Below are 6,656 nucleotides of genomic sequence, written 5' to 3'. Positions count from 1 at the left end.
AAAATCACTCTCAATAATCCTTCTTAGGTCATGGATACCCCTCCCAAGAGGTATGTCTGATATGAAGAGTCACTAGAGCCACTACAGTGTCCTTTTATAGTTCACTACTGTCACTTCACTCCAGTCTTCACTTGAGTCTTCAGCAGCTACTTCTTTCACTTCTTTCAGCTCCTTTGCACTTGTATTCACCTCTTTTCAAGGTTAGAAGACTTTCCCAAGCTACACTCTCATCCAACAGAACACATACAGAAGCATACAGAACAGTACCAGAACAGCTACAGTACAGAACAAAACAGAACAGAGACAGAGGCTCTACAGAAGACCTACAGAAGGTTACAGAAGGTCATCAAAACCTCATAACTCATACTCAAACCATTCCAAACTCTCAAAAACTATTCAATAAGCTTTCACAAGATCTCAATCTTCATCATTCAATACTCCATCCCTCCTTACAGAAGACAATCAAAACAAAACAGAACAAAACAGAAGCTATACAGAACCAATCAGAACCTATCAGAACATCAAAGAACCACTAATAAACATCATGAACTTCCAAAACACAATCAATATCATCCAAAACACTCTCAAACCACTTCCAAACTAATCAATCATCTCATAAAATCAACCATTCAGCTCTCAAAAACAACAAAAATCAGCCCAAAAAACAAGTCATTTCAACACTCAACATATCCCCACACTTAATAAGGAAGCGTCCTCGCGACCCAGGAAAAAGGGAATACAAGTTCAGGTAAAAATCTCAACTTTAATCTTCAATATCTTTTCAAAAAGAATCCATCCACCATGACCCCAACTTATAACCTGTATCTGATATAAAAATACAAAGAAAGGAAAACCCTTTATACATTAACACTTCTTATCAAACTAGAAAATCACAACAAACTTGTAAAGGATATAAGAGTTTTCTTCTTCTTCATCATCAGCATCTTCAACTCTCCAACCATGACCCCATCACCACAATTCTCCAAAATGTAGCTCACACGAAATCCAATCCAATAGGAAACCACCACGTTCGTTTTACATAAATGAACTCACAACACAAACACTACACACAACACAACCATCTGAATGACTCCTCCAAAAAGAGAGATTTTCTTTAAAAAGCATTCACCATACATTGGAAAAGGTATCAATGAAGATGATCCCTCTTGAAAGATTGATGTTGTCGGAAACGATCCATAGACAAGGATTCATCTACAAAGGTTTTGGGAGGATTCTGAAAAAACTGAAGACATCACATCCTTTCCAACAGGACCAGGTATCTGCTAGGCAAACAAAGGGCATGAAAATACAATATATCTAGCTGCTGGGAATCAATGCTCACATTGACATTCATGCACAACTTGGGAATAGGCTTGGAATCATTATGAGAGTGCCTATGCATATACGCCAAGTACCAAGCAAAGTGAGCAGTTAATCTCACTGAAGGATCTGCAGACTGTGAATATTGCTGAGCAAAATGAACATAGTTTTGATAAGCTTGACTGGCAGCTGTCCATTCTCCTGGAATTACTGGCCAATTGATCTGAGGTCCTATAAGGGAATCATTCGAACTCCATCCCCTTCTTCTGGAAATCTGATTATCAAACCCGTCATAGTCACTAACCAACTGACGTGGTTGAGATATAGAAGTGTTAGGAGAGGGTAGTGGAATAAGGAAAAGTGGATGAAGTAAGGGATAGGAAAAATCATAAAAGGAAGAATGATTTAAAGAAGGAGTGGCAGAAATTTGTAGGGAATCACTCAGGAAGGGTGTTAATTGATAAATAGGAAATGTGGAGGGTACATGAATGGATGGAGAAGGACAGGGTGGAGAAGGGGAAAATACTCTATCCTCAATAAAGGAACAATATGTAAAAATGGGAATTTGAGGGAAAGAGGAAGGTTGAAAAAGAAGGGGTAAAATAGTGGTGGAATTAGATTGACAAAGGGAAAGATATAGAGCATAGTGGTGAGCCATTTGTTGGTAATATAAGAGGGTAGGAACAGAAGGTCCTAAGAGAGATCTTCTATGATAGGCATCAAAGAAGGTAGAATCAAACGGATTATGTTTTGAAAGATAGGCTAAGAGATCCATCCTCAGTTGATTAGTACTCTGGGCATAGGTAGGAGCTGTGTTTTGTCGTTGATTCAGAACCACAAAATCAATCATGGGATGCCACGAATTATCATGACAATCAGCCACTTTGGAGGAGTAACTCTGGAACATGTCAGCTATGCGCAACTCCAAATGGTTGACATACAAAACAGCTTGTAGAACCACGTACCCCACATACCATGCCATATCCACCTCATCTGGAATTAACAAGTCTCCTCGTAGATACATGTATGACATCAACGTGGTATCTGGCATGACAGAATCTTCAAACACCATCCTGACCACCTCTTTCAACAACTCAGCAGACCAAGCCCCACTCCATCCATCCTCTAGAAGAGGTAAATCCATCGTGGAAAGCTTCATGTAGAAGACCAACTTCTGTAAGTGGTAGTGGACAAAGAAAGAATGGTCTGGTGGAACATATTCTTGAAACTGCTCAAATGTAGACCATAACAAGTCCATTCTGGACTGCAATCTTTCCACTTTATCTTAGAATAGAGGACACAAAGTAGCCTGTCTCTGAAGAGCAGCCAAGTCCTGCTGTGAAAGAGAAGGGATCAAGGGAACATTAGGGCTTGGAGGAACAGACCGTGACTTGGCCAGTTGATCTTGCAACTGCTTGATTTGGGAGGCTTGGGAGGCCACTGTGTCATTAGCAGTCTGTAAAGCTGAAAGTTTGCCATCTAAGAGAGTTTGGAACTCCTGCGCTTTGTTGAACATCCTCTCCTTCTCCTCTGAAAGGCTAATAACCTGTGATTGAGCCTCTAGTAATAACTGGAGCTTCAAAGAAGAGATCTCATCACTTTGGGTGGCAACCAGTTGGGTTTGTTGTTCCATCTGCTTAAACAAATCTGCTAGGGTATCCTTAGTAGAAGCTAACTCAGATATTGCCTTATGCAACTGGTCCTTAGACTGCATGAGCTCTTCATAAAAAGATGCGTACATCTGTTGAACACAGGCTGCACTGACAATTCAATGGAACTATGAATATCTTTACAGAGGAAAGGAATTGCATCTCCTAAGACTAGACTGTTCAGTGAGGGAACTGATATATCCAATGATCCTTTGCGATGTGCTCTAAACAGGTTATTACAAGTGAGATACCCAGGGAGTTCACTGCCAGAGGTAGCAGGGATGGGCATGAAGGAAGTACGGAAGGAGCTTTATCCGCTACCCGCTTCAAGCGTTTGCGCTGGATGACCAGGGGAGGCGGAGAATCATCATCCTCTATGTCAATAGGTTCTGACTCATCTGAAGGTGGAGGAGGAGGTACTAGATCTGATGGAGGAGGTGGAGGTACACTCTTCTGTAAACCTGAATAGGTCAAGAAGGCAGACACATATGATCCATATGTGACATTGGTAACATTACCCCTGGTGACCTTGACGAAATGCTGATCCATTTTAGTAAGGAGGTAAGTGCTCCAATCAATAGAAACTCCTTTCAACACCATCCTTGAAGCTATGAAAAGTTCTTTGGACAAATATTAGGATGGCTTTTTGGCAGGCATAAACCTGTCCTGGAGAAATTGACAGACCATCTTCCATACGGGATCAGTGATCATGGAAAAGGAAACTCCTGAAGAGTTGATCACCTTCTTAACATCCAGGATTTTCCTTGTCTGCTTTTGCAACAGCTTCAGAATCTCTTCATTAGAGAAAAGCTGACGAGTGGTAACAAAAGGTTCACCTTTGGAGGGTAAAGACAGAGCCTTCCCTAAGCCTCGAGGTGTCAAAGTCATAGAAATTCCCTGGACTAGTCTTGTCTTCTTGCTGTAGGAGGCCAGAAACTCATCACATAACGACGGATCCTCGGGAAGCAATGGAAAGGAAGTAGCCACAAAAGCAACGAGTCCCGCCTTCGTGAGAGGCTCAAAAGTGAGTAGGGAAGAGTAATCCCTACTAACTAATGGGACGTACTGGATAGGGGGAGGAGCGTGAGAAGGCGCCATTCAGATGGTTACACACACACCACAAACACAGACAATCAAGGAGAATGCCTGCAAAGCAACAGACAAAAAACCAAGGATAAGAGAATAACCAAAACAATAAAACGTCACTCGACCAACTAACCCCAAGCAAACCACAACCTAGAAAAAATTCGACATGACCTCTAGACATATGCGACCGAAAGCTTCATGCTATGCATCAGACAAACACCCAGAACCCCGTATCAGGCAATAAAAGAAAAAACTACACACCGTACCCTTAACTGTAACAAAGAAGCGGAACCAAAACATTACCACATCCGACACATATCAAGACTACATCGTTGATAAACCAGTGTTTGACCATGTAAATAACTCCAATGACTGTGCATACCCATCCCACGAAACGGGTTCGTTAAAAAAGGGAATTAAGTGCAGTGAGGGGGAATTAATTTAATGAAAGGTTCATTTTAATAAATTATTAAGAAATGGGTGAATTTTTATTAAGTGATAAACCTTAGCAAGAAAATGGCGGTTCCTTCTTAAAAATTAAATTACCAATTATTAGGTGAAAATGGTGCTTTAAGTCGAATCCCGGACTGCGATACCCAGACTGGGTCTCTAAATGCAAGTTCATTGATGACAAATTAAGGTGATGTGGAGCGCTTTTTTGCCATCGCGTGGTCTTGTGACGGCTGGTTTATTTTAATTAAAAATATTAAAGTGCCTCTTTAGCGCACTTAGCACGTGCTAAGCGAACGGCGGGTTTATTTTTATTTAAAAAAATGGTGTGTTTAGCACGAATGCGCGTGCCATGGTGGTGTTGAGGGTTCATTTTTTTAATTATTTGTTTGTTTGTTTGTTTGTTTAAAAAAAAAATATTAGAATGCCCAATGGTAAAGAGCCAAAGGCAAATATATTTCATTGAATACTTGGTAAGCAATTGCCTAAAAATATTTTTGGAAAATATTTAGATAATGTTATAATGATTAAAGCCATGAAAATTTAGGCTTGTTGGCATCTTAAAAGATTTCCTCCAAAGAGAGCACCAGAACATGATTCAACAAGTGGGGCCAAGGAGCTTGTTGAAATGATAGGAGGTGATGAATTTATTGTAGTAGCACTCCTTGAGGCCAATAAGAATTGGTGGAACGTAGTGCCATTAAGCAACAAATCATTCTTAGACTCGATTCTTGCTGACATGTCAAAGGTAGCTGGTTTTGCTTCAAACCATGGAGTCGCTTCCTTTACTCTACTCACTATAAACACATTGCTCTCAGATATCACATGAGCATTAGCTCTAGCTCCAATTGCATAGTATCCCCAATTTGTATACAAGTTGTTTACCACACGGCACATACCCCACCTGAATGAGGCATGTGTTGCATGGAGTCCTTGAACCAATTCCGGTACACAGTGACCCGCAGGATCTTGTCCTCGACATCAGCCTCGGAGGCACCGAGCAGCATGTTGAAGTTGTAGTTCTAGAGGCAACAGTTTGAGATGGTGACATCGGTGGAGGCCTGGAGGACGGAGGCGAGGCGGAGCTCGCCGGTGAAGGAGGTTATGTGGTCGAGCCAGACGAGGGAGGTGTTGGAGAAGACATGGATGGTGTCGGAGCCACGGATGTTATTGACCTGGATGTTATGGATGATGACGTTGGTGACGCCCCCGAGGACGAGGTTGCGGTTGTTGATGGTGATATTGAGGCCGCGGCCGTCGATGGTGGTGTGGACTGCACCCACAGCATGTCCTGCTGGCGGATGGCCATGCTGCGGGAGAACGTGATCCAGAGGCCGCCCGGGGTGGTCCGCACCAGGTTGGTGGCTAATCGCAGCGTGCCGGGTGGCGGGTCCAGGGGCAAGTCCGCGTCGCTGGTGACCATGTAGCTCTTGCCATACAGGCCCCCCACCACCCCTCAAGCGTACCCCACTGCGTAGCTCACCAGCCCGTGGCCCGCCCCGCACGCTGAGAACTGGCACCGCATCCCGTCCACACTCGTCGCCGGACCCCCCCCAGCCCGTCTAGGATTCCCTGCCCCGGCGCCACGTATTCATCGACTCTCGCTCCTGTGATAGGAGCCGCAGACGCTGCCCACGTTACAAGCAGGCACAGGAGGAAGTGGTTTAAGGAGGCGTTGATGATAGTAGACGCCATGTTACAATATAAGAGTATTTGAAAGGTGAGGGCTAGAATTAATTATGGCCGCTTGCTATCAGAACATGCAGGGATGCCGGCCGGGGATGACAGCATGCTTTCTACTGTGATGATGATGAGCCGGGGCGAAGGCGACCTTCACGGGCGGCAGGCGACGCGACAACTGGGGCGGGGAAGCGGGGGGCCTACAGGCTCAGGTAGGGAAGCGGGAGGCCTGCACGAAGGAGTTGAGGGAGGAGACGAGTAGGGAGGGAGGGAGAAGAAGATGGAGGAGAGGGAGGGGAGGAGCACAACAGGGAGGGAGAAGAAGATGGGGAGGCGGTTGGGGGAAATGGGTCGTGAGAGGGGAGGGGGGGATAGGGAAAGGTGGGGTGGGAAGGGGCAATGGGCAGGGTAGGGGTAGGGTTTGGGGGTGCCCAGGAAAGGGTAGGGGTAGGGTGAGGTAGGGTAGGCCAT

The 6,656-nt window shown here is 44.4% G+C and overlaps 1 non-coding gene and 1 pseudogene across 1 annotated transcript; both read right to left on the bottom strand.

Moving 5' to 3' along the window:
* Positions 1-739: 739 nt before the first annotated feature.
* On the bottom strand, positions 740-808 carry LOC148027933 (small nucleolar RNA SNORD36). The gene has a single exon (XR_015692748.1). It is a non-coding gene; the product is annotated as a small nucleolar RNA SNORD36 (small nucleolar RNA).
* A 4,240-nt stretch (positions 809-5,048) lies between these two features.
* Positions 5,049-6,296, bottom strand: LOC148027932 (putative pectate lyase 21; annotated as a pseudogene).
* Between the last annotated feature and the right edge of the window lie 360 nt (positions 6,297-6,656).

This window comes from Lygodium microphyllum, chromosome 12, assembly GCF_053477565.2.
Source record: "Lygodium microphyllum isolate KBCC chromosome 12, Lygodium_microphyllum_v1.1.10, whole genome shotgun sequence".
Taxonomy (NCBI): domain Eukaryota; kingdom Viridiplantae; phylum Streptophyta; class Polypodiopsida; order Schizaeales; family Lygodiaceae; genus Lygodium; species Lygodium microphyllum.
The sequence above is the reverse complement of the archived record's forward strand: the minus strand, read 5'-3'. Positions and strand labels throughout refer to the sequence as shown.